This window comes from Hyla sarda, chromosome 2, assembly GCF_029499605.1.
Source record: "Hyla sarda isolate aHylSar1 chromosome 2, aHylSar1.hap1, whole genome shotgun sequence".
NCBI lineage: Eukaryota > Metazoa > Chordata > Amphibia > Anura > Hylidae > Hyla > Hyla sarda.
Genome location: NC_079190.1, coordinates 104018755 through 104037363, shown reverse-complemented (window position 1 = coordinate 104037363; position 18609 = coordinate 104018755). Strand labels below are relative to the sequence as shown.

At 41.6% G+C, this 18609-nt stretch overlaps 1 protein-coding gene across 3 annotated transcripts in view; it reads right to left on the bottom strand.

Annotated features, from left to right (window-relative positions):
- HDAC7 (histone deacetylase 7) overlaps positions 1-18609 on the bottom strand; it is a 449830-nt gene that overhangs the window by 300476 nt on the left and 130745 nt on the right. The window contains exon 1 of one of the 3 annotated variants that reach the window (XM_056562751.1): positions 7405-7492. The exons of the other annotated variants lie outside the window; for them this stretch is intronic. The gene's annotated coding sequence lies outside the window, so the exon portion shown is untranslated. Of the gene's footprint in view, positions 1-7404; positions 7493-18609 lie in introns of those variants that run through there. 3 annotated transcript variants of the gene reach the window in all.

The window sequence follows — 18609 nt, the reverse complement described above, 5'->3', positions numbered from 1 at the left end:
AGTATATGTGAGGGGGGAAACTTTTCAAGATGGGTGGTGACCATGGTGGCCATTTTGAAGTCGGCAATTTTGAATCCAACTTTTGTTTTTTCAATAGGAAGAGGTTCCTGTGATACATCAAACTTATTGGGAATTTCACGAGAAAAACAATGATGTGCTTGGTTTTAACTTAACTTTATTCTTTCATGAGTTATTTACAAGTTTCTCTTTGTTTACAGCCATTGACATGTCGTCGAGGTTAACACGTGAGGAGCGGATAGAAATTGTGTTGATGTCTGGTTAACGCAGTAACCAGGTCATTGCAGCAGATTTAAATGCAAGACACCCTACGAGACCACCCATCTCCCATGCAAACTGCTTGCTAAGTTTTGTGAAACTGGCTCAGTGTTGGATTTGCCAAAATGTGGACGCATGAAATCTGTCACTAATGAAGAAACATCAGTGGCTGTCCTAGCTTCATTCAGCAAGAGCCCACAGCCTAGCACTCGCCGCAGGTCACTGGAGAGTGGCATTAGTCGAACATCCCTTCTGCAGATATTAGCTACTCACAAATGGCACCCTTACAAACTCCAGCTACTGCAGCATCTCAACGAGGATGATCCAGATCGGCGCACTGAATTTGCAGAATGGGCAAAACAAAAATTGGAACAGGACCCTCAGTTTACGCAGAAGATTTTGTTCAGTGATGAGGCAAACTTTTATGTGAATGGTGAAGTTAACAAACAAAACCACCGCTATTGGTCTGACACTAACCCACATTGGATAGATCCCTCCAAAAATGTTGGAACACAAAAATTGATGGTATGGTGTGGTATATGGGGTACAAAGATAGTGGGGCCATTCTTCATCAATGGAAACCTCAAAGCCACTGGATATGCGAAATTGCTACATGATGATGTGTTTCCCTCTTTATGCACTGAAGCTGGCACGTTCCCTGAGTTTTTCCAGCAGGATGATTCACCACCACATTATGGGTGTCAGGTCCAAGCATTCCTAGATGAACAGTTTCCTGGAAAGTGGATTGGTCATCGTGGGCCAGTTGAATGGCCCCCAAAGTCTCCCGATCTGACCCCCTTAGACTTTTATCTTTGGGGTCATCTGAAGGCAATTGTCTATTCTGTGAAGATACGAGATGTGCAGTACCTGAAACTGTAGATACTGTAAGCCTGTGCTAGCATTTCTCCTGCGGTGTTGCTATCAGTGTGTGAAGAGTGGGAGAAGAGGGTTGCAATGAGAATCCAACACAATGGGCAGCACATTGAACACATTTTATAAGTGGTCAGAAACTTGTAAATAACTCATGAAAGAAAAAGTTACGTTAAAACCAAGCACATCATTGTTTTTCTTGTGAAATTCCCAATAATTTTGATGTGTCACATGACCCTCTTCCTAATGAAAAAAGAAAAGTTGGATTCAAAATGGCCGCCATGGTCACCACCTATCTTGAAAAGTTCCCCCCTCACATATACTAATGTGCCACAAACAAGAAGTTAATATCACCAACCATTCCCATTTAATTAAGGTGTATCCATATAACTGGCCCACCCTGTACATTGGTTATTCCCATTTATTTTAAATAAAGGAATATAGCTTTTACCTGTAAGGGTAGGGTCACACGTATAGTATTTTGCTGTATATTTTTGGCAGCTGATTTTGCTACCATTGACTTCAAGGGGTAGGAAAATATGCAGCAAAATATTTGCTGTGTTTTGCTGCATATTTAGCTGCATTTTTTCTGCTGTGTAATTCCATTCCCATTAAAGTCAATGGGTAGAAAAATGATCTGCGGAAAATATGCAGACAAATACTGCTGTGACCCTTCCCTTACACTGTTTCTACAGAAAGGGAAACTCTAAGCAGTTTTTAAGACCTCATAATTGCTTCAGAGGATGGGAAGTGGAATGATATGTTCTTTTCAGTCAAGCATCCTACATAACTGAGAATATTGTCTTGTGATGTGCCAGCTGACACTATGGCAAGTGCCCAGGAGGAGGGCTTTTCTTGTTAGGTGCTCACCTAACGTACTCGCCCCTCCTCAACCCTAGTTTAGGGTTTTCAGCAGTTTTAGGGCTCAGAAGTGCTGATCAGTTCCCTTTGCACGGATCCACCGTGCAGAATATAGGAAGATGCTTTGGTTCAAGTTCCCTATATCAGAGCCTAAGTTTCATTTCATTAATTAACCACTTCAGGCAGAGAGGTCGCTTATTTTTAGCTCGTGACACCTATGTCACACAGCCTAGGGCTGTCCGGATGAGATCTGCAGAGGTGGTGACTCTTTCTGGGAATCCCAGTACAAGCTAATTGTAAACAGGCTTTGCGTGAGCTGCACAGACTGAACATACCCGAAATGACTCAAGAAAGGTGTCAGGCCTGAGTCAAACAGGAAATTGAAACTGAACTCTTACTTGAAGAAAACTAAGGCAAACACATGCAGGTGGCCTATTTTAATCTCACATAAACACTACAATGTAAGTATTGTATTGTGTGCTAAAAATAAATGTTACATGTCGTTATCTTGACGAGTTGTCATATTATTACAGATCTTGTCTCTTGGATTTACAGCGTATACACTCAGCTATTTGTCCAAGATCATCTTAAGGGGACAGATGTTTTTGCAAAGTGATTGTTCTTTGGTGGCTGTTCAGATGAAAGGTTATGTGACACTTCACAGGCCGTATTACTGGCCACAGCATTTATGTATCTTTACAGCTTGGCTTCCGCTGTGAAAATGTGTGTTCTGTAGATGTTGTGCATGCAGGGATCCCAAATAGGGTCCTTTCCCCACCTGGTCTTACATGCGAGAGAGGGGTTTTCCTGCAAAGCATTCAGTGCACTCATTTTGTATGTACAGTGGTCCCTCAAGTTACAATATTAATTGGTTCTGGGGCGACCATTGTATGTTGAAACCATCATATGTTGAGACCAGAACTCTATGGAAACCTGGTAATTGGTTCTGAAGCCACCAAAATGTCATCCAAAAATTGGAAAAAGTGAGGATTAAAGAAAAATAAATAGATAACTAATACAGATAAAGCCAATCCTTACATATAAAAGTAAGAAAGAGCTGCCGGGAGCTGTAATCACTGTCTATTTCAGTGTTTCCCAACCAGGGTGCCTCCAGCTGTGGCAAAACTACAACTCCCAGCATGCCCGGACAGCCGAAGGCTGTCCGGGCATGCTAGGAGTTGTAGTTTTGCCACAGCTGGAGGCACCCTCTTTGGGAAACACTGGTCTGTGTAGAGGACAGGAGCTTCTTCAGGGTCCTGTAAAGAACACGCAATGTCCTAAAAAAAAGGAGCCGCCCTCACTTGATGTCCAAAGTAGCAGCTAACCCTGGCACAGGTAACGAGTACAGAACATGTAATACCTCCCTATACTGTAGGGGGCGCTACCAGACACCAGTCACTGTATGCAGTTTAGGAATACAGGGGTTTTACCACTGAAATATCCATCCAATTGGTTGGTTCTTCCAGCCATTGACACGTTTCGCAGATTCCATTAGCATTGTATGTTGAGTCTGGTTTCAAGTTACAATGGTCCAGAAAGGACCATTGTATGTTGAAACTATTGTATGTTGAGGCCATTGTAAGTTGAGGGATCACTGTATTACATTTCTGCATAACACAAAAAGAGATACAAGAAATGGTTTTCTTCCCCCAGAGACAAGTGCAACTATAGGTGTCTAGCTGCCACTCATCCCCTTATTCTATTATGATAAGATTACAACAGCTTGTGAGGGCCCCGTTTGTGTAGTACTGTCTGAGACATAATATGAGGAACTGTTTGGCACTTTATTTTAAGGGCACAATCTATCTGGCATTATTGTTTTTGGGGCACTCCTGTTTGAGGACAACTATAATTATAACACTATTATTTCTGAAATACAATACTTGGAAACACAGGGCAACAGTGGCTAATGGGGTAACACGAGGCACAGAATTGGGGTGTAATAGAAATAGGAGTTTGTAAAGGCTGGGAAATGGTAGGAAATGATAGAAAGTGTGCTGGAAAAGTGAGAATTCAAAGACGTCTATGCAGCAAACTCGGTCAGCACAAGTGGTGGTTGGAAGAAGTCTTTATGTTGGCCTGAGCTTCATGGTAAAAATGAGGATGTATTTTACTGTACTGTATTTAAGGGGCAGGCTGGAAAATTTAAGTCTGGGGACAAGCACATGGCACTGACATACTTCATCTGTATTTCCCCACAGAGTAATAGTGCACACTTTGTGCCCCAGTACAGTAGTTAGGGTCCCCTGTGCCCCAATTAAAGAGTACCTGTCATCAAATAAAACTTTTAATATAGTGTTCCTTGTGTAATTAGCAGACCCTTTCCCATTCACTTCCTTTTAAAATGATCAACATAAATATGTTTAAAATGTAATAGAAAAAACAGCCACTAGGTGGCTCTTTTCTGGTTCCTGTCACAATTAATACAGGGAGTTTGGTCTTCTCCTGGCCTGGCAGGAGACCAAACTCAGGAAGTGCTTCTGGTTGCACTGAGCTTGGTTGATAGCTGTACAGAGCCTCACTGAAAGCTGCACACACTGAAAGCTGCACAGAGCCTCACTGAAAGCTGCCCAGACTGAAAGCTTCTCAGAGCCTAACTGAAAGCTGCACAGACTGAAAGCTGCACAAAGCCTCACTAAAAGCTGCACAGAGCCTCACTGAAAGCTGCACAGAGCCTGAGGTCTTCTATCCATCACAGCACTGCAAAGATGTGAGGGTGGAAGTGGTCCCCAGCAGGCTTCAGTAATGTCATGCCTGCTGGGAAACACCCACTTTCTCCTGCGGGGAAATTGCACTATGTGAGCAAGAAGAATAGTAAGATACATAGCTTTTTAAAGCCCTGAAATTTTTTTAAAGGGTGAAGGGATGTTAGGAGTAGTTAGGGAACACAGCCTGCGTTAGTTTAGAACAGTATATTTGGTGACAGTTACTCTTATTAGACCCCATATAATAGTTAAACTTACCTCTATGCCCCTACATATTAATAGCCCCACCTCTATAACCCTATATAATATTAGACCCTAACCCCTTTATGCCCCCCATAACATATTAGGGGAAGATCTATGTCCTCATATTGTACAGGATGGGCCATTTATATGGATACACCTTAATAAAATGGGAATGGTTGGTGATATTAACTTCCTGTTTGTGGCACATTAGTATATGTGAGTGGGGAAACTTTTCAAGATGGGTGGTGACCATGGTGGCCATTTTGAAGTCGGCCATTTTGAATCCAACTTTAGTTTTTTCAATAGGAAGAGGGTCATGTGACACACCAAACTTATTGGGAATTTCACAAGAAAAACAATGATGTGCTTGGTTCTAATGTAACTTTATTCTTTCAGGAGTTATTTACAAGTTTCTGACCACTTATAAAATGTGTTCAATGTGCTGCCCATTGTGTTGGATTGTCAATGCAACCCTCTTCTCCCACTCTTCACATACTGATAGCAACACCGCAGGAGAAATGCTAGCACAGGCTTCCAGGATCCGTAGTTTCAGGTGCTGCACATCTCGTATCTTCACAGCATAGATAATTGCCTTCAGATGACCCCAAAGATAAAAGTCTAAGGGGGTCAGATCGGGAGTCCTTGGAGGCCATTCAACTGGCCCACGACGACCAATCCACTTTCCAGGAAACTGTTCATCTAGGAATGCTCGGACCTGACACCCATAATGTGGTGATGAATCATCCTGCTGGAAAAACTCAGGGAACGTGCTAGCTTCAGTGCAGAAAGAGGGAAACACATCATCATGTAGCAATTTTGCATATCCAGTGGCCTTGAGGTCTCCCGATCTGACCCCCTTAGACTTTTATCTTTGGGGTCATCTGAAGGCAATTGTCTATGCTGTGAAGATACGAGATGTGCAGCACCAGAAACTAAGGATACTGGAAGCCTGTGCTACCATTTCTCCTGCGGTGTTGCTATCAGTGTGTGAAGAGTGGGAGAAGAGGGTTGCATTGACAATCCAACACAATGGGCAGCCCATTGAACACATTTTATAAGTGGTCAGAAACTTGTAAATAACTCATGAAAGAATGAAGTTACGTTAAAACCAAGCACATTGTTTTTCTCGTGAAATTCCCAATAAGTTTGATGTGTCACATGACCCTCTTCCTATTGAAAAAAACAAAGTTGGATTCAAAATGGCCGCCTTCAAAATGGCCGCCATGGTCACCACCCCTCTTGAAAAGTTTCCCCCCTCACATATACTAATGTGCCACAAACAGGAATTTAATATCACCAACCATTCCCATTTTATTAAGGTGTATCCATATAAATGGCCCACCCTTTAGTTAGACCTCCTCTGTGTCTTTATATAGTATTAGGTTCCTCTGTGTCCCTGTATAATAGTTATGTCCTCATATAGTATAATGTCCACCTCTATGCCCTCATAGTAGTAAGGCCCACCTCTGTTTCCCCATATAAAAGTTTGACCCACCTCTGTGCTTTTATAAAGTAGTTGGATTCACCTCTGTGTTCCCATAAAGTAGTTAGGCCCACCTATGTGCCCCTTGTATAGTATTAGGCTCACCTCTGTGCCCTCCATATAGTAATTAGGCCCACCTCTGTGCCTCCTGTATAGTATTAGCCCACCTCTTTGCCCCCATATAGTAGTTAGTCCCCCTCTCTGCCTCATATAATGTAAGGCTTACCTCTTTGCCCCATATAATATATCCCCCCCTTCTGTGCCCCAAGATAGTATTAGACCCCCTTTTGCCCCTATATAGTATTTAGGACCTCCTCTGGCCCCAAAATACTATAAGACCCACTGCTCGCCATCATATATTATTAGGCTCTCCTTTGGCCCCACATAGTATTAGGCCCCCTCTGTGCCCAATATACTAGTTAGGCCCTCTCGGTGCCCCATATAGTATTAGGCCCTTTTGTGCCCCAATATAATAGATAAGTTCATATTTTTCCCCATGTAGTATTTCCCCAATAGATTAGCTTGGCACAGAGACATGTCAAAACTTTTGATTTATTAGGGTCTGAATCCCAAGATTAATATAACAAACAAGGAGATGCACATAGCTATGCGCTTCACTCACTGGCTTGCTGCAATCTCTGTCTTACTGCAGGGGGCAGCATCCATAGACTTATAATGGAGCCCGTCTAGTGCAACTGAATGGAGATTGAAGCAAGCTGATGGGTGAAATGCACAGTCACATGCCCAGTTTGCTCTAATGATCGCTGGGGTCTGAGACCCTGACTGATCAACACTTTTAACATGTCTTTGTGATATGTCAAAAATGTTTTTAAATGACAGGGACACTTCAAGTAGCACACCTCCTAGTTCAGGGGTAAGGGTGCACATTCATTGGATATTGCAGCCCTAAACCCACAAAAAGCATATTCCCGAAACAAATAAACAGTATTTTTTTAGTAGTCTTACCTGACAGTCCTCCATTGTGCTGAAGACTTTGGGGGTGATTTGGCAAAACCCGTCCAGAGGAAAAGTTGCTGAGTTGCCCATAGCAACCAATCAGATAGCTTCTTTCATTTTTCAGAGGCCTTTTCAAAAATGAAAGAAACAATCTGATTGGTTGCTATGGGCAACTCAGTAACTTTTCCTCTGGACAGGTTTTGATAAATCCCCTCCTATATGTACAGCATTACCCTATTGTTAATAAATGCTCCATGTTAGCATCATAACAAGGTATACTGAGGAATGATGCGTTCAGTTTAACAAGTGGCACATACCAGGTATCACTGTGGTTAGGCATTCTTCACATTCAAATTTGTCTTCACCTTTTTTACTAAATGTTGAAAAAAATAAACCACACCAACGAAAACACTTTCAGAATGAATCACGTGAAGCAAGTGAACATGACCTACTTGTTGAGTTAATCTTACTTTAGAATAACAAAAATGTTTTAATTTGCTGAACTTAAAGCATTTATCAGAATATGCCTGAAGATTAAAATTGCTAAAGATAGAAGTATATTATTCTATTTATTAAAACGGGTCTAAAGTACTTGTATAAAGACATGTTCATAGCTGGTTTTTCTAAGATATACATATACACACACGTGAATGAACAAGAGGTGAACATGCACCTCATACTGGAACCAGTGGCCCTAGTGCTAACTAATGAGTAATAATAAGTGCCATATTGTTTTACTGCTGTACAAACAACCACATAGGCTGTACTTCTATACAGTGCTGTCCTACACATCAAGTCTGAATCAGCAGTTGAGCTGCAAAGCTATGGAACAAATGTGAAGCATAAATGTGCCCCTATTTATCCTTTTGGTTTGGCATGGCATTGTACTTCAGGTATTTAGGTAGTTAGGGATTAGCTCACATTCTACACTGTTGTGAAACTTCAATTTTCGGGATACTCTGACATCTGAAACCTGTTGGTGTATACTGGAGAATGTAATTTCACAACAGTTGGAGGATACATTGGTACATTTTTATCTAAATTTAGCTGCTGCTGCTTCTGGTAGAAGGTGTACAACCTAGGGCTAGAGATTAGCAAAACTCCTCGATTTATTAGCCGATTTGGATGCATACTGTCACGTCGTGCAGGGATATGTGCAGTCCTGAACTATCCTGTATCTATACCTGCCTTTTGAGGCTCCCACTTCTTAATAGGGTTGCCCCAACCACATTGATGGACTGAACACTACTAAAGGTTGTGGAGTCAGGAATCAGAACAGGACATAAAGGGTTAACCAAAGCACAAACTTGGGAGCACAATACAGCAAACAGATAAATAGACAGATGCAGCAAAGCAGTGTCAGACAGGCCGGGTCCAAACCAAGATAACGACAAGGTACCAAACAATAGGCAGGAAGGATAGTCAAAGGCAAGCAAGGATTAAATCAGACACAGAACAGCAGGCTAAAGAATGGTCAGAAAAGAGGCAGGAGGTCAAAGAAACATATTAGATAATAACAGGCTGAAAGCTGGTGAGTCAGGTATAAGCTGCAATCACAAGTAGGGCTGGGACACAGTGCAGTAATGTAAATATCTTTCCCACTGATGCTTATTACACCGACATCTGTAACTCTTGGGTACCTGCTCCTGAACATAATTCCTTTGGTACCTGCTCCTGAACATAAATCCTTGGGTACCTGCTCCTGAGCATAATTCCTCGCGTACCTGCTCCTGAGCATAATTCCTTTGGTACCTGCTCCTGAGCATAATTCCTCAGGTACCTGCTCCTGAACATAATTCCTTGGGTACCTGCTCCTGAACATAATTCCTTGGGTACCTGCTCCTGAACATAATTCCTTGGGTACCTGCTCCTGAACATAATTCCTTGGGTACCTGCTCCTGAACATAATTCCTTGGGTACCTGCTCCTGAACATAATTCCTTGGGTACCTGCTCCTGAACATAATTCCTTGGGTACCTGCTCCTGAACATAATTCCTTGGGTACCTGCTCCTGAACATAATTCCTTGGGTACCTGCTCCTGAACATAATTCCTCGGGTACCTGCTTCTGTAGATACTGAGTGGCAAAGCATATGTAGTTTACCTTGCCACTCAGTTAACATACAGCACCGCTTCTTACCTACAGGTGGCCTGCTGAATGTGAAATGAGCAATGAGTATAGAATTCATGTGTTATCACAGGAGCAGTAGTAGCAAACAGGAGCAGGGACTGCCTTTTGGTGATGAGCAGCAGGGGCCATTTTCGAATTCACGATATTTCACGAACATATTGACGATTATTCGCCCTATGTTCGCGAGATTTGCATATTTGCTATGTTCATTCACTTTTTTTTCCATGCGAAAATTAAACATGGAAAATTGGCATAAAAATGTGCATGTGAAAAAAAAAATACAAATATTCGTCATTACAAATATATAGCACTATATTCTAAATATTCGCGAAATCACGAATTGCCGATATTCACGATAAAAATTTGTATTATGAATATTTGTGCTCAACATTACTGCCTTTCACAGAAGTCCCCGCTCCAGTAAATAATAGGCCTGAAATGGATACTATAAAGTTTGGATGAAGCTGATTTTTGGGGAAATTTGGAATGAAATCTGTTTGTGTCGACGGCACATTCAGACATGTGTAAAATGAATGTAACGGTCCCAATCATATGAATGGAGATTGCAGAAATCCAATTGCTTGCTGCAAAAACTACCCCATTCAGATGAACAGAACCTATTTGCACTATGCAGCAAGTGTAAATCTACCCTCAAATTACACCTAGTATACTGTTGAGTATGTGTCTTTTTTTTTTAAAGTGTATGAAATATTTCATAGTTTTTTATTAACAAGTTATGATAAAATGTGTCATACATAGTGACACGAAAGTGGGGAGACCCACGAAACGACGTCCGTTGAGGGTGCTTGGTGTCCCTGGATGGCTTGTGGGAACATGCCTGTTATAGATAATGAATGATGGTATTATTTTCATATGTGATTATTATGTTATTTATCGCAACAAAGAAGAAGAGAAATAATCGGCAACTCACCGCGGCCAGCTGAGTAAATCTTCTTTTATTTCATACTCACAAAAATCTCATATGGGAAGAGGGTAGTGGGGGGACACAGGATGGCGACCAAGCTCCGTTTCGCACGATGTTCGTGCTTCCTCCGGCCATCTGATGGCCGGAGGAAGCACGAACATCGTGCGAAACGGAGCTTGGTCGCCATCCTGTGTCCCCCCACTACCCTCTTCCCATATGAGATTTTTGTGAGTATGAAATAAAAGAAGATTTACTCAGCTGGCCGCGGTGAGTTGCCGATTATTTCTCTTCTTCTTTGTTGCGATTCCATGCACTATCGCTAGTCAGAGCACCACCTCCAGCAATCCATAGTCCTAGTCTGCCGTGTCATCACCGTTCTGCACCTGAAGGGAAAGTAGTGCCGTGCTGTCTATCTATGAACTGTGATTATGTTATTTATGTTATCATTGCCAGACTATTATTAAGGGGGAATAATTATTATTGTGCATTGTTCCTGTTATTGTAAATTGATATAATCCAGGACCAGGGAACCGGTGCTATTGCTGGGGTACATGTTTTTTAGGAGTGGGGGTTGTCTGTCCTTTTTTGTATTGTTATTGTTGATTTAACTTTTCAATAACATTTATAGATTTTTGCAATCATTGTGTATTGGTTGTGGTGACAATTGTAGGAGTATTTATTTATGCTAAGAAAATGCTAGGATATAATGCCTGTCATGTCCAAACGTATACTTTTGAATACAGTTTGAACATAAACAAAAAAATATATAAGTAAAAAGTGCATATGCTTGAGAAAAAAAAAAAAAAAAGGAAAAATAAGCTGGTATGACCAGGCAATATGCCATATTTCTGAAGCCCCATCACTACTTATTCAGTCACATTTTAATGTGGCTGGATATTTCAACAAGGTTGTTTTGTTGTTGTTTTTAACCTACACTTATGTAATTCATCAACATGTTTGTGTGCTGGATGGAGGAGTAATACTAGTGCACCTCTCATGTGGTGCACCAGTGTTACTGAATGTCCCAACATATCCAGATGAAGAAAGAAAGCCGGCCACTCACCATAGTCCGTCTTCAAGCTTTATTCCAGGAAGTAAAACTCACATAACAAATGGGGATGAGCAGAGAAAGAGGGGGTGGGGGGGGGTACAGATAGGCAACAAGCTCCATTTCGCACTTCTTCCGGCAATACAACCTTCTCTGACACTGTGCAACACATATACAGGTTGGTATACCAGGTAACCATTCACAAACCGATACACCCACACACGTGATGGCTGATGTCTCGGATGGGTGTGACTAAAAGTTAGAAGCATACCGCTAGGTCTGTTCGATCATTTAACCCTAGAGGGCCCGTGGCATTGGATCATATGATCGAATGTGTTTCTCTCTGCAAGAGTTTTATATCAACACGTTCACCTGCCTTTGCTTCCACTTTTTCAAGTCCCGCAAAATGCAAGACCTCTGGGTTATTATCATGCTTCTCCTTCATGTGAGACAGTAAACAGGGAGCGCCATGCTTGCCGTGCGAATGGAGTAGAAATGTTCCCTCACGCGCACGAATAACTGGCGTCCCATTTCCCTATGTAAAAGAAACCGCATGGACAGAACAAGATGTACACTATATTTTTTGACCGACATGTAATTAAATATTTTATTGTGTTGTGAATAAAATGTATCCTCAGATTCCTCCTTGCCATATTATACTTACAGAAATGACAATTTTTACAGCTTAGATTCCCTTTTGGTATGAGGTCACCCAACCATGTTGTCTTTAACCCCTTAAGGACCCAGGGCGCATGGGTACGCCCTGGCTCCTTGGTACTTAAGGACCCAGGGGGTACCTTTACGACCGTGGGAATTTTGTTCCCCGCCGCGCACCGGGCGGGGACCAGACCGGGATGCCTGCTGAAATCATTCAGCAGGCACCCTGTGAAAACCCCTGGGGGGTCCTGAGACCTCCCCATGTCAGCGATCGCTCTCTGGTGACCCGGAAAAAGGGTGAATGGGGCTGTCCAAGACTGCTCAATTCACCCTTACCCAGCAGGAGTGAGGTGGCACGGGTGACCGACCAATCACTGCCCTGCTGGGCGGTGATCGGGGCAGCAACCGGGGTGGCGATCAGGGCTGGCTGGGGTCTCTTACCTCTCCCTGTCCCAGCGGGGGTCTCCTCAGGAGAGGAGTGTGCATCCAGAAGTGTGCATCCAGCTGTTGCATAACTACAACGCCCAGCATGCACAGACTACCAAAGGGCATGCTGGGAGTTGTAGCAGTGTGCATCCAGCTGGTACAAAACTACAACTCTCAGCATGCCCTTCGACAGTCAATGCATGCTGAGTGCTGCAGTTTTGCAACAGCTGGAGACACATTGGTTGTGAAACAGAGTTTGTGTCCTAACTCATTGCGAAGCACTGAGTTAAGTAACAAACTCTCAGTGTTCCAACCAATGTGCCTCCAGCTGTTGCATAACTACAACTTCCAGCATGTATGTTCTGTCAGTGCATGCTGGGAGTTGTACTTTTGAAACAGCTGGAGGTTTGCCCCCCCATGTGAATGTACAGGGTACATTCACATGGTCGGGTTTACAGCGAGTTTTCTGCTGCAAGTATGAGATGCGGCAAATTTCCCGCTGCAGCTCAAACTCCCAGCGAGAAACTCACTGTAAACCCCCGCCCATGTGAGTGTACCCTAAAAACACTACACTAAACCTGCACAAAACAAAAAGTAAAACAATACATATATACCCCCTTACACTGTCCCCCTCCCCCCTATAAAAAAAAAAAAACACAATGTTGTGTACGGCACTGTTTCCAAAACAGAGCCTCCAACTGTTGAAAAACAACAACTCCCAGTATTGCAGGACCGCCACTGACTGTCAAGGCATGCTGGGAGTTTTGCAACAGCTGGAGACACCCTGTTTTGGAACACTGCCGTAAGGTATTTTGGTGGCGGATGCAAATACCCAAAATAGGCCTCAAATGGGCATGGCACTCTCTCTCTTTGGAGCCCTGTTGTATTTCAAGGCAACAGTTTAGTACCACATATGGGGTATTTCTGTACTTGGGAGAAATTGAGTTACAAATTTTGGGGGGCTTTTTCTCCTTTTACCCCTTATAAAAAGGTAAAGTTGGGGTCTAGACCAGCATGTTAGTGTAATTTTTTTTTATTTTTTACACTAACATGCTGTTGTTGCCCCATACTTTTAATTTTCACAAGCGTTAAAAGGAAAAAAAGACCCCCAAAATCTGTAACACAATTTCTCCTGAGTATGGAACTACCCCATATGGGGGAGTAAAGTGGGCAGACAACATGTGGGCGGACAACATGGCTCAGGAGTGAGAGTGCACCATGTACATTTGAGGTCTAAATTGGTGATTTGCACAGGGGTGGCTGATTTTACAGCGGTTCTGACATAAACGCAAAACAATAATTACCCACATGTGAACCCATTTTGGAAACTACACCCCTCACGGAATGTAACAAGGGGTATAGTGAGCCTCAACACCCCACAGGTGTTTGACAAATTTTCGCTAAAGTTGGATATGAAAATAAAAATAAAAAAATGTCGCAAAAATTCTGGTGTTACCCTACATTTTTCATTTTCACAAGAGAGAATAATAAAAATAGCCCCCCCCCAAAAAAAATCTTTAGCCCCATTTCTTTTGAGTAAGAACATACCCCATATGTGAATGTAAAGAGCTCTGCGGGCGAACTACAATACTCAGAAGAGAGGGAGGGCCATTGGGCTGTTGGAGAGAGAATGTGTTCAAAATTGAAGGGTATGTGTGTTTACAAAGCCCCCATAGTGCCAGAACAATGGATGCCCCCCACATGTGACCCCATTTTGAAAACTACACCCCTCACAGAATTTAATAAGGGGTGCAGGGAGCATTTACACCCGACAGATGTCTGACACATTTTTGGAACAGTGGTCCTTGAAAATGAAAAATTTAATTTTTCATTTGCACAGCCCACTGTTCCAAAGATCTGTCAAATGCCAGTGGGGTGTGAATGCTCACTGCACCCCTTATTAAATTCTGTGAGGGGTGCAATTTCCAAAATGGGGTCACATGTGGGGGTCCACTGTTTTGGCACCACAGAGGGCTTTGGAAACGCATAGGGCACCCTTGTAGTTCGCCCACATGTGGGGTATTTCCATAGTGAGAAGAAATGGGGTTACAAATTTTTGGAGGCTTTTTCATTTCAATTTTCTCATTTTCACATCCAACTTTAGAGGAAATTTGTCAAACACCTGTGGCTTGTTAAGGCTCCTTGTACCCCTTGTTACGTTCCTTGAGAGGTGCAGTTTTCAAAATAGTATGCCATTTTTTTTTGCTGTTCTAGCACAATAGAGGCTTCCTAAATGCGACATGCCCCCCCAAAAACCATTTCAGAAAAACATACTCTCCAAAATCCCATTGTCGCTCCTTCCCTTCTGAGCCCTCTACTGTGCCCGCCGGACACTTGACATACACATATGAGGTATTTCCTTACTCAAGAGAAATTGGGTTACAAATTTTGGGGGGCATTTTCTCCTTTTACCCCTTGTAAAATTTCAAAAACTGGGTCTACAAGAACATGTGAGTGTAAAAAATGAAGATTTTGAATTTTCTCCTTCACTTTGCTGCTATTCTTGTGAAACACCTAAAGGGTTAACACACTTTCTGAATGTCATTTTGAATACTTTGGGGGTGCAGTTTTTATAATGGGGTCATTTATGGGTTATTTCTAATATGAAGGTCCTTCAATTCCACTTCAAAACAACTGGTCCCTGAAAAATTCTGATTTTGAACATTTTGTGAAAAATTAGAAAATTGCTGCTAAACTTTGAAGCCATTCTGTTTATGATAAGAATCATCAGTAGTGTTATTTCATATGCTTATTGTTCCTAGCTGTGTTTGAAAACCGGTACATCTATACTTTTCACAACCCATATTTACAATATATTAAGACCTATGCTATGTATGTGGATGACATCCTAGTAGTTTGGTCAGGGTCAGAACAGCAATTTATTGATTTTGTTTCCTATTTAAACAACATAAATACTGTCAATATGACATTCACACATCAATATGGGGGGAATACATTGGAGTTTTTATATGTAAAATTATTGATCAGTAATAAGAACCTGATTACAGAATCATATAGGAAAGCGGTCGATAGGAACACTTTACTTCACTACAACAGTTCACACCAGCGCACTGTCAAAAAAGGAATACCCCATGGGCAATTCCTCAGATTAAAGTGAAATAACACTACTGAAGATTCCTATCATAAACAGGCAGATGATTTAGAAGAGAGATTGAGGCAGAGATTATACCCATAAACGCTCATAAAGAGCAGATAAAAAGGAAAGACAGGAGCTTGTACAATTTAAACCAAAGCATAAACAGGAAAAAACGCTTCACTTTTGTGTTTGAAAATGTATATGAGTAGTCATATAGTCAGCTATAAGACGAAATTGTATTGTGATAGAGGCAGATGAGGACCTAAAAAATATTGCAAGTAGAAAACCTCTGATTACTTATAAGCGTAACAAAACGATAGGGAATACATTGAATGGAAAAGAACAGAAGAAATTAAAGACAACATGGTTGGGTGACCTCATACCAAAAGGGAATCTAAGCTGTAAACATTTTATTTTCTGTAAGTATAATATGGCAATGAGGAATCTGAGGACAGGTTCTATTTACCACACAATAAATAATTTAATTACATGTCAGTCAAAAAATATAGTGTACGCCTTGTTCTGTCCATGCGGTTTCTTTTACGTAGGGAAAACGGGATGCCAGTTATTAGTGCAAGTGAGGGAGCATTTCTACTCCATTCGCACGGGCAAGCATGACGCTCCCCATTTACTGTCCCAGAAGCCTGATAATAACCCAGAGGTCTTGCGTTTTGCAGGACTTGAAAACGTGGAAGCAAAGGCAGGTGAACGCGTTGATATAAAACTCTTCAAGAGACCTTTTTTTTTTTTTTTTATAAATATTTTTATTTTAATATTAAACAATTACAAAAATACATTGTACAAATCCGATAAAACAACATCACCAATCGGAAGAAAAGCAAAAGCCATAGAAGCCAAATAGCCATACTTGTTTACATCTAAGAGTATGTCTAATCAACATCCCCAAGAACAATCAAGATTGTTGACTAATTCCACCCAAATCCTCAAGTTTGTCTGCCTTTTTCTTATAAGTATGACTTTTATGGACAATTTAATTAATTCCAAATGGATGGAATTCAGGAGTTGTGCAATAAATTACAAAGCATACATTTTATGTCTTGTTACTCATTTAGCATTTTCAGGACTGTGGGCAAAGTGTCCGGTCCAGCTAAAATGTGAGGCCACTGGAGGTAAGGAATTTAACCAGCCCCGGGAATATTCACTAAGCGGTAAGGGTGACAGTGTTTGCCTTGCTGCTCAGTGTCCATGTGCCTGTCATGCCTTTGACAGAAGTCCATGTTCCTATTTATAATTTCTGTGGCACCCCAATTTATCAAAAAGCAGGAGTCCATGCCCCTGTACACTTAGTGGCCTAGAGGTTAATCGAGTGTATGTATGTATCATGATTACCACCAGCAAATGTGTAGGTCCTAATATGAATTGACCATCGAAGCTAAATAAAATTAATTAACTGATTTGAGTAAATCAACCGGTAGCAAATTTGGGGAGATTTGCTCATCTCTTATGGATATTTTATATTAGATGTTAATGTAAATTCTGTAAACTTATCGCAGGTTAAAAACATACAAGAAGTCTAATCTAAAAATGTTTTTAGAAAAGCAGATTTAGAACAGGAATAGGTAAAGTATGGACACACTGAAAAAGTAAGCTTATACTTATACTATCTTTTTTTCCTGATCTGCAGACAGAAGAATAATGGTGAGAACAGAAAGGGAAAGATGAGTCAGTCTCCTGCAAGCAAAACAAGTGTGAAATGAGCCACATGTAACCACTGCTTGGGAAGTACTGCACCATGATATAGCTGCCAAGTGGGCCGATATTTCTTTTTTAAAACAGCTTTTTCAAACATGATCCTCAAATAAAAATATACAATTTTGTTGAGGCCACCACTTAAGCTATTATAAAGTCAAGTGCTCCCTTGATATTTACACCCTTGCCAAACCCCCAAATATTTATTTCAACACTTCAAAAAGTCATACTGGCTTTATGTTCATTATTTACACCGTTTTAATAAGCATCTGTGACACTGTACTCTCATGTTTCACACTAGCTGAAGAAACAAGCTACGTTTGGGACCAGATCAAGGTCCTAGTCAATATCTATATCAGAGCCTCCAAACTATAACATACCACTTGTAGTACTGGTTATCACTGAGGCGGAGGGGCCATTGGGCCCTCTCCGACCCCAGACTCAAGTGTGATAGTAGCCTTTGCACCTCCTATAGTCATGCTACATTTAGAGACACAATCGTAGATTATATATTTTTCTACAATATCTTTTACTACTAGATGTTTTGTGCAAAAATGATCTTCTATATGTCATAGATACCTGTTCAGTTTCATAATATTACGGCACGTCATGGCACTGCTCAAATGTTTCTGTTATTAGAAATCTGACACAATAATCTTTGTTAGGGACAATTTTGAACAGGGAGATGGCTGCCCGATACAAGCACTGATCTATTGAAGGGTACCCGTGGACAAAATAAGTCATAAAAGTAATTAATGTCATAATGGTGTGTGCTTACCTTTCTAATGCGATACTTAATCCCCTTGTTCCCTTATTCCTCTCTCCCTCTGATCCCCTTTTGCCATAATTGGATAATGGCAAAAGGGAATCAGAGGGAGGGGGAATAAATGGCACAAGGGGATTAAGATGGTGGGGTGGGGGGGATAAGAATTAGCCCCATTCATGTTAATCCCCTTGTGCCATTATTATCCCCTCCCTCTGATCCCCTTTTGCCATTTTCCCCCCTCAATCTTATTCCCCTTTTGCCATTATACCGCCCCCTCCATCTTAATCTTGTGCCATTATTCACCCCCCCGAACTCCCTGGGCCAATATGTGAGATACATACAATAACACCCTCCCTCCTATACTGCGTTGTTACACTTCGTTTAACATGCTTACCAGGCCTGTGTCTATCCCGTGACATCCTTCTGCGCTGTGCCGGCACCTCCGCACAATGTCAG